The 13,278-nt window shown below is 39.0% G+C and overlaps 1 long non-coding RNA gene across 1 annotated transcript in view; it reads left to right on the top strand.

The window, feature by feature from the left end:
- Positions 1-13,064, top strand: part of LOC147999813 (uncharacterized) — an 81,432-nt gene extending 68,368 nt beyond the window's left edge. Inside the window, exon 6 of the long non-coding RNA XR_015642989.1 lies at positions 10,766-13,064. This is a non-coding gene — a long non-coding RNA (uncharacterized LOC147999813). The remainder of the gene's footprint in view (positions 1-10,765) is intronic.
- The last annotated feature ends 214 nt before the right edge of the window (positions 13,065-13,278 follow it).

Raw genomic sequence — 13,278 nt, 5'->3', positions numbered from 1 at the left:
TGGAATAAAGAGTTTCCCACTAGAAAATGGCATGTTTGAGAGATAGGCGTTGTGCGGTTTCGCTGTCTAGGCCTGCCTTGGTAACCTGCATACAATACCTAGGTCTGCACACTCAGAAGATTTGACAATGTCCTCAAACAGTGTCACAAGCTGGGAAGCAAATCTTTAAAAGGCTAAGCCTATTGGCAAAACTTAAGATTTAGATTAAGAACTGATTTTCTGAGGTGGTAAGATGGCGCTGAGTGTGAAAATGCCCAGCGTACGAGCATGAGTAACTGATTTAGGATCCATAAGACCCATGGCAATGCCAGGCAGAGTAGAGCATGTCAGTAACCAGTGCTATGAGCATGGAGACAAACAATCCCGTGGACTCTCTGCCTAGTCTTGCTGATGTGGAGAGTTCTTGGTTCAGTGAAAGACCCTGCCTCAGAAAACAAGGTAAGGAGAATAAGAGAATGAGGCCTGTTATAGGCCTTTATCTTTCATGTGTACATGTAATGGCATGTACATCAGCATGGACACACACACACACACACACACACACACACACATTGATTATATTACATTAGTGATGATCTTGTTAGCATTGTAGATGCTACTGTAGATAAGACAGTGAGCTAATACCTGTGTGGACACACGAGTGCCTCTTCCCCTCAGGCAACTTTATCTTTTAAGGCACCACAATACTGAAGCTGGGCCCATTAATAACCCTGTAATGAGCCACAAAAATCCAAAGAAAAGGAAGATTTGCCTGCTCCCCAATTAATTTTATGAACCCATGAAAGATATGACCAAAGAGAAGAGTGATTCTTATATCAAATGGTCATGTTGCAAATGCACAGAAATGTTCTGGAGGAAGTATAAAGTGCTACTCCAGTGAGTTCACCAATAATAAGGAAGTAATACATTTTCCGTGCTGTATGGAGTAGTGTAGAAAGAACACCAGGCCAGACACAGCATTCCCTTAAGCCAAAGCCCAATATTAGCAAGGTTTCCCTCTACTCAAGTTCTCTAAAGGCTGAGCGAAATGAGGAGACTGCAGACAATATTTAAATCCAAGTTGGAATTCTTAGGATTTAAGCCCAAAAACTCCTCCATAACTTAACCATTCAAGCTAGAGCCTCCTGGGTAGAAACAGCAGGAAGTTATCCAGGGGATCTGCTCAGCTGAGGGAGGTTACCCAGAGGATCTGCACAGCTAAGGCACCTGACCAATGCGACTCCACACTGGAACACAAGTTCACCAAAAACTAGACACCTCTGAGAGCAGATTCTTTTAAGAACTTTGATAAGAAATCTGGGTCTACATCAAAGCTTCGAAAGGAAGGTGATTATCTTGTTAGAGACCAGTTGATTTTTTCCACTGATGCCATGATCATTTCCATTCAGAAAAACCTAAGATCTTTAGGAACTATACTAAATCTATTCCATGTGAGCTCCACTTTATCAATAGAACAACAAGGTCTAGGTGGGAACACATATCTTTCTATGGTTTACTAAACATTTGGAGCCTACTTTGGGGAATTACTTACTATTTAGGGACAAAAGATTCCTTTGAAATGTTTCTGACAGTGCACCAGGGAGGCATCTGGTTCACGAGGCAGACATTCTTTCAAGCCTGCTAGCACAGGACTCATTCTGCATCTCTTTCATCAAAGGAATACTTTGAAATTTATGTCCTATAAGAACTATTTTTCCTAACACTATATCATACATGGTTACTCCTTTATAGCTATTCAAATCTATTTTATAGATTTGAGAAAAGTATGTTCAAATTCCTGAATTAATCTGGTCTAAATGCCGCAGGAACTTTAACAAACATCATGAGGAGACCAAGTTGCCAGCATTCGTTGGACTTTTTTTTTTTTTTTGGAAGAAGTTGATATGAATAAACATGAATGATTTTTAGATATTCAAGAGTTCAGTGAGGGAAGAAATCATTGAAAAAACAAAAAACAACCCATTCCCCCCAAAAATCCCATCCCCAAACCCCCTAAAATTAGAAGTGGAAACTGAAGATGCGACTATTGCTGTAGTCTGTGAGAAAACTTTAATACAGGAGGAGTTGCTCTGTATGGGTGATCAGAGAAAGCAGCGTGAGATCAACTTATTCTTGTTGGAGATACTGAGAGCATGGCTGAAGCGATAACAGGTAAGCAAGAGTGAGTTGAACATAAAGTGGCAGAGTTTGAGAGAATAGACTCTAATTTTCAAAGTTTTAGTGTGGGTAAAGTGCTTTCAGATGTCAACTCCTGCACAGGAAAAAAAAATCCTTTGATGAAAGCCACCTGATGTGGAAAAACTCATTGTTCCATTAACTTAAGAATTTGTCACTTCCACTGCAGCTTTTGACAGCCACCACCTTGATCCCCTGGCAACCATCGGCATCCAGGAAAGTAGACCGTGAGTCACTGGAGGCTCACATGACCCTTAACATATTTAAGCAATAAAGTATTGCCTGTTAGATATTTACATAGTTTATGCTGAAAGCTATTACACACAAGGCTACGGAACTTTGTAAACACAACTTATACATGAAACGAGAAGCACCCTCCCAAAATGTAACCTGCTGGATTGGCGTACTGCTTTATTGAAGTGGTCTGAGACGAAATCAGCAATGTGCCTAAATTGTATGCAGTTCGGAATATTTTTTAAAGCCATCACATGTTACAATATTATCTAAGCAATATTCTGTTCGAAGAATAATTCTAAATAAAGGGACATAAATCTAGCTTCAACAAAAAGAAATACAAAAATACATCAGTCAGAGGCCAACGAAATAGAACCGGTAATCATTTTAATCATGTCAGATTAAGTGGAATTCAAGGTGACAGTCTGAAAGGACTGCCAATTTTGTATTGATTAGAAAACAGCTTTTGAGAATTAAAAATAGGGCGTGAGTATAGTAGCACCTGCATGTGGCAATGGTTTTTTCTAAGCTTCTCTGTGGATCTCATGAGAAAGACTTCATCTGAATGTCCAAAAGCAGAAAAAGAGAAAATGACATTAAGATTAATGTAGAATTATCAGAGGAAAGATGGTGAACAAACTGTATCTCAGAAGTCTGTTATGTTCATATGGAAAGGATACAAGTCTTAAAAGTCAATTTGGGAATGAATTGTGCTGGTTTTGTAGTCACAGTTTCTTTTGTAGATGGCCTTGAACTCCTGATCTTCTTGCCTCCACCTGCTAAGGACTGGGAATACAAGTAGGTGACACCCCACTCTACCCATATGATTGGGGGTATGCTAAGGTTGCATACAGTGAGCTATAATCATGTGAGCATTTTTACAAGTCGTTTTCTAAAGATGTGTTCTTTCTAAGCAAGTAATTGGAATTTATTAAAGTTCTCTGACAGTTTTCTAGCCAGTTGTTTCATATGTAAATAATTGCTCTAACAATATGTGTTTGCAATATAAGGGACAACATCACCAAAAGCACTGAGGAAGCTGGCTGCATACTCAGCTTACAAAAATGGCTGCCAGAATAATAAAGCTGACATATTTCTGCTGCTGAGGCTAGTTAATAATGCCAGGAGGTATATTTTCAAAGAACAGTATTTGCTGAGGATGCCATAGTTTAGTTATAAGTTGAAGAAACTGTTTTGTGATTTTCTTGTTGGTTTCCCTTATACAACAACCTGATCCACCATAGAAACACATAGAGTAGATTCCAGACGGATGGCTCACTATGTACAATGCTTGCCATGCAAGCAGGAGGACCTGGGTTCAATTCCCCAGCATCTACATAAGAAGCTAAGCATGGTGGAGCTGTTTGCCTGTGATCTCAACATCAGGGAAGTGGAGACAGACTCATTGCCCAATCTATCCAATGAACAATACCAGATTCACTGTCAGGCCCTTTAAAACAATATAAAGTGGAAAGCAACAGAGAAAGATACCTAACATTAACTTCTGGTTTCCTGAATTTCACTTCCAAATGCAGAAACACATATATGGAAATGTACACATGTAACATACACATTAAGAGAGACACACGTGTATATACATTAGAGAGAGAGGGAGAGGAAGAGAGAGAGAGAGAGAGAGAGAGAGAGAGAGAGAGAGAGAGAGAGAGAGAGTTTGGTACTTGGTTATGAAGATTTTATTATGCCTAGCTTGGCCTGCACCTTAAACCAGCTGCTTTGAGTTCTGTTCTAATCCAGTAGTCTCATAAGGTGCTTACTAAATAACCAAATAGCATTCTTAAATACGTTGTGGACTGTCCATTCAAATCTAGAAATACTAACATCAGTGGCTCATGAAGGTGTAATAGTCTTTTGATGTGCAATAGGTACACTGATGGGTGCTTGACTATTTCATTGAAGTAGCAGGCACCTAGAGTTTCAATGGGTTTACCTTGACATGCGTATTTCAATAAGACAACTGGAGAAGCAATTACTTTTTATCCTCTTAGTTCGGTATGACATTCTCCTGCCAACACTGGGAACACAACAGTGGTATTCTATAGTATACCAAAAGCTCAGTTGACTAAATTTATGAAATTGCAACTGGTCCGATTCTACTGGCCTTGGAGACAAATGGTTCAGTTTGTTGAAGGTGACAAACAGCATTTAGATAAACAACTACAATTGTAGTCACTGCCTGCTTTTGCACCTAGTAATACTCTAAAATGTACACAAGCATATAGAGTGGACATGCTGGTAGCACTAAGTTCCTATAGCAACAGGCAGTCCTTTGGCATCTGCCTTGTCCTTCCTACTGCTGTGATCCTCTGCAAGTTAGACACTAAAGTTACTAAGCAGATGTTCTTATTCCGCATTTACCAATGGGAAAGAGCAGTGCTTGACTTTATGGACCCAGAGAGCACTGTAAGGTTAAATTTGGTCAAATCTTAATGTTTAACCTGATTTTTTTAGTCTCAACTTTCACCAAAGACCGCAGAAGCACTATACGTCCAGAGCTTGTGTACTGGGTAGGAGGGATGGATAGCAATCATTCTGAGTTACGTAGAAACAGCACGTGCTTAATACATCTGCCCCCACCTGTGGTTTGACTCTTTTGGCATGATCAGGCATCATTAACACTGTCCGTGCGCATGGCCCTGTGTTCTGAAGATATGATTTAACTTAGTACAAGTTTATGTTTCTTTGGATATTTAGAACTTCCGTTTGAGCTTCTATCCTAGAACGAGAGGCTACATCCACAAAAGTCTAAAGAAAGGGCCAAACTGTATTTATCAAAAGGAAGAGGCTGCATCTTTTGAGGAGGAATCTCTGTAAGATGTTGAGGTGATTTTTTTATTAGATATTTTATGTATCTACATTTCAAATACTACCCCCTTGTCTGGTTCCCCCCTCCCTCTGCTTCTGTGAGGATGCTCCCTCTCCCACATACCCACTCCCACCTCATCTTCCTGGCATTCTCCTACACTGGGGAATTGAGCCTTCCCAGGAAGGACTTCTCCTCCTATTGTTACCAAACCAAACAATGCCACCTGGAGCGGGGGGGGGGGGGGGGTCCCTCTTTGGTTGGTGGTTTAGTCCCTGGGAGCTCTGGGGGGTCTGGTTGGTTGATATTGTTGTTCTCCCTATGGGGTTGCAAACCTCTTCAGCTCCTTTAGTCATTTTCCTAGCTCCTCCACTGGGTTCCCCATGCTCCATTTGATGATTAGCTGCAAGCATCCTCATCTGTATTGGTAAGGCTCTGGCAGAACCTCTCAGGAGACATCCATATCAGGCTCCTGTCAGCAAGCACTTCTTGGCATCAGTAATAGTGACTGGATTTTGTGGCTGCATATGGGATTGATCCCCAGGTAGGACAGTCTCTGGATGGCCTTTCCTTCAGTCTCTGCTCCATTCTTTGTCCCTGTATTTCCTTTAGACAGGAGCAATTCTGGGTTAAAACTTTGAGTAGGGCAGGTGGCTCAATCCCCCACCAGGAACCTTGTCTAATCTCTGGATATGGTCTCTACAGGTTCTCCCTCCTTTTTGTTGGGGATTTCAGCTATTTTCATCACCATTGGCTTCTGGGCGCCTCCTGCTCTCCTGGCATGTGGGACTTGCTACCTCCAGTTCCCCATCCCCTATTGCTACACACCTCTGTTCAAATTCCTGACCCTCTGTATATCATCCCAGTTTCCTCTCATACTTGCTCCTGCCTCCCTATTTCTCTTCCCCTTCCTCTCTTCCTCCCTGTGAGTATTTTGTTCCTCCTTCTAAGAAGGACTGGCACATCCTCATTTCGGTTTTTTGTCTTCTTGAGCTTCATGTGGTCTGTGAATTGTATCTTGGGTATTCAAAGCTTTTGGGCTAATATCCACTTATCAGTGAGTACATATCATGTGTGTTCTTTTGTGACTGGTTTACCTCACTCAGGATGTTATTTTCTAATTCCATCCATTTGCTTAAGAATTTCATGAAGTCATTATTTTTAATAGCTGAATAGTATTCCATTGTGTAAGCATACCATATTTTCTGGATCCATATCTCTATTGAAGGACATCTGGGTTCTTTCTGGGTTCTTTCTAGCTTCTAGTGAAAATCTGTATGCCAAGAACTTCAAGACTCTGAGGAAAAATATTGAAGATCTCAGAAGATGGAAAGATCTCCCATGCTTATGGATTGGTGAGATTAATATAGTAAAATGGGCCATCTTGCTGAAAGCAATCTTAGATTCAATGCAATCCCCATCAAAATTCCAACTCAATTCTTCATAGAGTTAGAAAGCACAATTCTCAAATTCATTTGAAATAACAAAAAAAACCCAAGATAGTGAAAACTATTCTCAACAATAAAATAACTTCTGGGGAAATCACCATCCCTGACCTCAAGCTGTATTACAGAGCAACCATGACAAAAATTGTATGTATTGGTACAGAGACAGGTAGGTAGACCGATGGAATAGAACTGAAGACCCAGAAATGAACCCACACACCTATGGTCATTTGATCTTTGACAAAGGAGCCAAAAACCATTCAGTGTAAAAAAGGCAGCATTTTCAAGAAATGGTGCTGGTTCAACTGGAAGTCAGCATGTAGAAGAATGCAGATCGATCCATGCTTATTGCCCTGTACAAAGCTCAAGTCCAAGTGTATCAAGGACCTCCACCTAAAACCAGGTACACTCAAACTAATAGAAGAAAAAGTGTGGAAGAACCTCAAACACATGGGCACTGGGGAAAATTTCATGAGCAGAACACCAATGCCTTATGCTCTAAGATCAAGTGTCGACCAATGGGACTTCATGAAATTGTAAACCTGCTATAAGGCAAAGGACACTGTCATTGGGACAAAACAGCAACTAACAGATTGGGAAAAAATCTTTACCAGTCCTACATCAGATAGAGGGCTAATAGCCAAAATGTACAAAGAACTCAAGAAGTTAGACTCCAGAGAGCCAGGAAATGGGGTACAGAGCTAAACAAAGAATTCACAGCTGAGGAATATCAAATGTCTGAGAAGTACCTAAAGAAATGTTCAACATCCTTAGTCATCAGTGAAATGCAAATCAAAACAACCCTGAGATTCCACCTCACACCAGTCAGAATGGCTAAGATAAAAAATTCAGGTGACAGCAGATGATGGCGAGGATGTGAGAAAGAGGAACAGTCCTCCATTGTTGGTGGGATTGCAAGCTGGTACAACCACTCTGGAAATCAGTCTGGCGGTTCCTCAGAAAATTGGATATAGAACTACCTGAGGACATAGCTATACCACTCCTGGGTGTATACCTGAAAGATGCTCCAAAATATAACAAGGACACATGCTCCACTATGTTCATAGTAGCCTTATTTATAATAGCCAGAATTTGAGGCTGTTTTTTTAAAAGTCATTTGCTAAATCCAAGTGTCCCAATTTTTTCCCTTACAATCCAGTCTTCAATGTCTAGTAATTATACTGGCCAGAATCTAAGTTGAATTAGCCATTTATCAACGAGTCTCATATGACCCTTGGGTTCAGTTTTGTGTCATATAATGTATGGCATGTCTGTCAGTGCCTTGAAATCTAACCAGCTGTAATTACCTGCACAACACTGCCCTGTCCACATTCTGCCATGTAGCAGAAGGAGCTCATAATTGCCTATGCTCCACAAGGATTTATATGAAATTAATATCTGGTGGTGGAAAAGAGACATTTTCTTTAGTAGTGAAGCCACTGGTAAGGGTGCTTATAAATAATGTCCCATCCATGATAATCTAAGTAACATCAATTAAACTCATTGGTTCACTTACTTGCTGCAGTCTTACAGTCAAACTTAAGGATTCTCTCTTCCTTCCTGCATGCCTATCAGAATCTCAATTACAGCCTTTGGAGATTTGTTTGTTTGTTTGTTTGTTTGTTTGTTTTGTAGTAGGGTTTCTTCATGAAGCTGATGCAGGCCACTAACCTTCCTGTGACTGGCCTAAACTGAAAGCTTTTTTCCTGAGACTTTTTAAAAGTGAATAAGAAACAAGGACTGAATTCATATAAAATGTATTAAAACATTTAAGAAAAAAAGCCCATCCAGAAAGCTTCAATTTCTTCTATGATTTAATTTCTTAGAATTCTAAAAATAGAAAAGAAAAATGAAGATCAAAACAGGAACCAAAGAAATTATCTTGCCTTGTTTCCCGCTATGGAGCTAGACTATTTCCATTTGCTAAATGTCAGGATAAAAACAGTTATGAAATTCTTTCCGATATAGCAAAAATTTAAAAAATAAAAAACAAAACAAAAACTTTACATCACCCTTAAGATGGAAGAGAGAAAAACAAACCAAATAAGCAACGGAAGAAAACAGCAAACCAACACGGAGCCAGAGAGGATGGACCAATTGCAAATAAAAATTTAGTTTTCTCCGAGAGAGTTCACTGGGAAAACAAACTACCCTTAAGTGTTGGCCTCATCCCCAGCAAAAGATGGCAAAGAGGAAAAAACAAAAACAAAAACAAAAACAAAACCTCAAAGTTATCTTTGAAGATTCCTTGTTCCAAAATGTCATACTGCATGCTTTTTGGTAATTTTATCGGTATTCTTAATTTTAATTAATTAATTAATTAATCAATCAATCTATTGATTACCCTACAGATTTTCTATATATAGCCTGGCTTCCAATTGAGTGTTTTTAATGGGATTCCTGAATATGCAAGCCAGTGTGTCTCTTTATTTATACGTTTTCTTGTGTCTTTTCTTTTGAACTCTATCTTTTCTTTTATTTCATTCTGTACTAATTTGTGTTTCCATCTCATTATATTTTATGATTATCCCTTAGATTTCTACTTATTTTCTAAGGAGAGATAGAAAAGTGGTAGATTTGGAAGGCAGAAGAGGAACTGAGAGGAGTAGAGGGAAGGGAAATTGTAATTAAAATATATTGCATACAAATTTATTTTCAATAAAAATGGGGATAAAAGGAAATCTTCAAAATGAAAATTAAAAACAATTTTAAACTATCTTCAAAGGGAAATTTGAAAAACTAAAAATAGCATAACATAGCTTGTGGGAACCAGTTAAAGCAGTTTATATAAACAAATTTATATATGAGGACATGCATTATTATAAAAAGAAATATACCTAAGTAATGACCTAGTTAACCACTTTAATATGCTAGAGAAAGGAAAAAGAACTAAATACAAAGCATGCACCAAAGAAAATATTACAAATTAGAGCAGACATCAAATACTTCCCAAAGGGGGCTGGAGAGATGGCTCAGTGGTTAAGAGCACTAACTGCTCTTCCAGAGGCCCTGAGTTCAATTCCTGGCAAGCACATGGTGGCTCACAACCATCTGCAATGGAATCTGATGTCCTCTTCTGGTTTGTCTGACAGCTACAGTGTACTCATATAAATAAGATAAAATAAATCTTTTTAAAAAATCCTTTGCAAAGCATGTAGAAATAGTAGAAAATAAAACTGCATGAAAAAATAGAACACTCAGATTGTTAAGTCAGGATGAAAATCAGTACCATAACAAATTACTTGAAGAAATTCAAAAGAATGCTGGGGAATCCTGTGAAGAAATTCATGCTGACCAATTAGATATACGTAATGAAATAAAAAAACAATCTAGATCTGAAAGGAACAGAAAACCTAAATACATATACAATAGAAAAATGACAGCATTTGTAATTTCACACTCCCTCAAAGGAAGTCCAGGTCTAGATCACTTAATTAGTAAATTCTAGGACATGTTTCAAGGGAAATTAATCCAAACTCTTCACAAACTCTTGGATGTAGAAGAGAAAGCAATAGCTCGCAACTCATTTTAGTGTGGCTATTAGCATTAACACAAACACCAAGTCACTCAAAAGTACTGGCCAAAACATCTAAAATACTGACTAGCATCTGCTTTTAGCATATTTTTATTAAGCAAGCATTCTCAGCAAAATGCCATCAAAGTAAAGCCACAGCTGTTTTATAGGGTTTTACACCCATGATTAAAGTAAGTTTACCAATGAAAATGCATATATTATAAAACAGAAATAAACAACAATCACAGAAAAATCTCTGTATGATTAAAGACACTTGAGAAACTAGGATGTCACAGATAACCTATCATAGACAGAGAATGTTTCGATTGAAAACTGCCCTCTATAAAGGAGCCTGTCCCAAGATTGAAATACTATTTTACATTCCTCCTGAAATAAAAAACAAGACAGAGTTGCCTATCCTGGGCAATTTTACGTTCAAAGCTGTAGGGATAAGCATGAATTCCAGATAGGCCTGGCCTAATATTTATTTCTTCTAGATGTCCTTGTGACTTAAGACTGGCTACAAAGTATTTTATTGTCACTAATTCCTCAACATCTGTTACCCTCCCAACATAGGTCCAGGTCATCCTGAAAGAGCCAGAGTTGGGGCCAATCTGGGGCCAGAGGGAGGATTCCCACCACAAGTGTCCTGAGCACAAGGATCCCCTCCCCTCCAGGAAGAAGAAAAGCTGGCTTAGTTCTTGGGACAGCTTCAAGCCAAAGTGTCACACAAAGCTACCTGTGGCTTCCAACCAACACCCCCTTGAGAAAGTCTTGAATGGTACACCGAGTCCATCTGAAAGTTGTTTCATTTGCAAATCCTGCCCCAGTTGTTTGAATTCTGCCCCAATTGTCTGCACGGTATATAATCTCCTGTTAAAATCTGCTCAGGGTTGTCTCCCCTTGAAGTGGGATGACCTGGACACGTCAGAATGATTAAACTCCTCTTGCTTTTACATCGATCACCGCCTTTGTGGGTCTCATTCAAGAGGTCCTAGAAGACGTTCAATTCAGACTTCACAATATCAGATCTCACACTGCAGATGAGGAACAGTAAAGAACCACCAGAGAGTTAATCTTCACAGATTCAACAGAGAACCCTGCTCAGAGACAAGGGGGCAAGTTGTTCCGGGTTAAGTAAAACCGTAGTGAGCGTGGTGGAGCTTACTTGTAATCTCAGCATTTAGGAGACTGAAACAGAATGATCATAAACATGAGACCAGTCTGAACTTCATAGAGGTATCCTGTCTCAAAGCAAACACCAAAATAGTTTCCCAGCCCTTCCCAAAGTATGTAAAGTAAGAAGTAGAGAAATGGATCTTCCACACAGTTATCTGGTACTAACCATATTCTAACCTTGGCTTCTGCTATTATTCTGCTAATGATATTTGTTTCAAAACATGGACATCTTTCATCTTGAAAGTGAGACATTGAAACAAGGTAGGACATGTGACTGGGAGCAAGAATAGAGATATTTTTAAGAGATTCACATGCCATTCCTTTCAACCTTAAGAAACAATAGACCATAAGAAATTGGAATCTCCTTAGAAATCACATGACTGCTGAAGAAAAGACAAAGGGTTGGTTCCAACCCCCACCCACACCAAATTATCTTCCATGAGGTTATTTTACTCAGTTCTGACAACCTTCACTACCCACCTTGTAGGGGAGGAAAGACTAACATTTCTAAATAATAATCACTGAAACCTGAAAGTAGCTTGACCAGGACTGCTAAGCTATGCATATTTATTTTGTCTATATGAGCCTAAACATATTATATAACCCTAAAAATGTGCTCACAGAGAGGGGAGCATTGACATCTCTTTCTCCAATTTAGCTACATTGAGTAAGTTTCCTTTTTCTGCCCTTCTTCAATTCTAGATTCTTTAGTAGACCAGAGGGCAGGTAGCCTAACCTGGCTTGTTAGATTGTCAAAGACATAGGCCTTGATACTTACATATCCAGTAACAATTTTGGGAAGGCAGCTATAAATATATCTTTTACTTGCCAGATGTTATTGTCATCTCTGAGACCTACTGCTGAATAAGCTCACCCTCCTGAGCACTTTCTGAACTCTGGCTGGCTGGTTAAACTCAGCTGTTCTTTCTCAAATGCATCTACAAGATGACTAATTCAAATTAACCTTCACTCCTGAATTGTTCTTCTTGAGAAAACTGCCTCTGAACTCTATGGAGCTCAACTGCACTCAACTGAGCTCAGCTGTATTCAACTGAACTAAACTCAACTCATTCAACTGAACTGACTGACTCTTTCTCCGTGTACTTCAAGTAGTCTCGTTTTCCTGCCAGTTTCTGTGAGAAATGAGTGTATCCTATATATGACTCATTTTGTCAAATCTTTCTCTAATTCATCACTCTATCTGCCCCTGAATTAAACATAATTGTTTGGGATTTAAGGTGTGTATTAAGGGCATGTCTGTATTCAAGCAGTATCACACATACCTAGAAGCTCTTTCAATGTGATCCCTTGCCAGAGTAGCCATGTTACTTAATTAAAATTCCTCTACAGGCAGCCAGAAGATGACACATGTTGGGCATTAGCCACTTTCAACAAGTTGACCCCATATAGAAAGAAAATGTTGAATGAACCACACATCGACTGAAATCACTTAGTTCCAGGAATGTTTTCTTATCTTCATAGTTCAGCAAGCATCAGTTGGCTTCTTGTTGTTTTAATCTCTATTTAACAAGAGAGAAAATAGAATTTAAATTTCTTTTAGATTATAAAGATAATCTTATCTTGAAAGATTCTCCACTACTGGTGAACTTCACTTAGTCTTATTTTCCTGTTGATGTGGGGCTTCGTTTGAATTACTTGGTGTGGTCCTTTGAATAAAAATGATCCCTCATAGGCTCATACGTTTGAATGCTTGGTCCTCAGTTGGTAGAAACATTTGAGTAGGATTAGAAGGTAAGGCTATTTTGGAGGAGGTGTGTCAACAGGCAGGCTTTGAGTCTTGTTGTCTTGGTTATAGTATCTTTTGGCAATAGAACAGTTTTGTTGGTTTTTTTGTTTTGTTTTTGGTAAACTATGTAGACAACTGCCATTTCTGTCTGTATTTCCCTTTG

Source organism: Rattus norvegicus, chromosome 18, assembly GCF_021556685.1.
Source record: "Rattus norvegicus strain SHRSP/BbbUtx chromosome 18, alternate assembly SHRSP_T2T, whole genome shotgun sequence".
Lineage (NCBI taxonomy): Eukaryota > Metazoa > Chordata > Mammalia > Rodentia > Muridae > Rattus > Rattus norvegicus.
The sequence above is the reverse complement of the archived record's forward strand: the minus strand, read 5'-3'. Positions and strand labels throughout refer to the sequence as shown.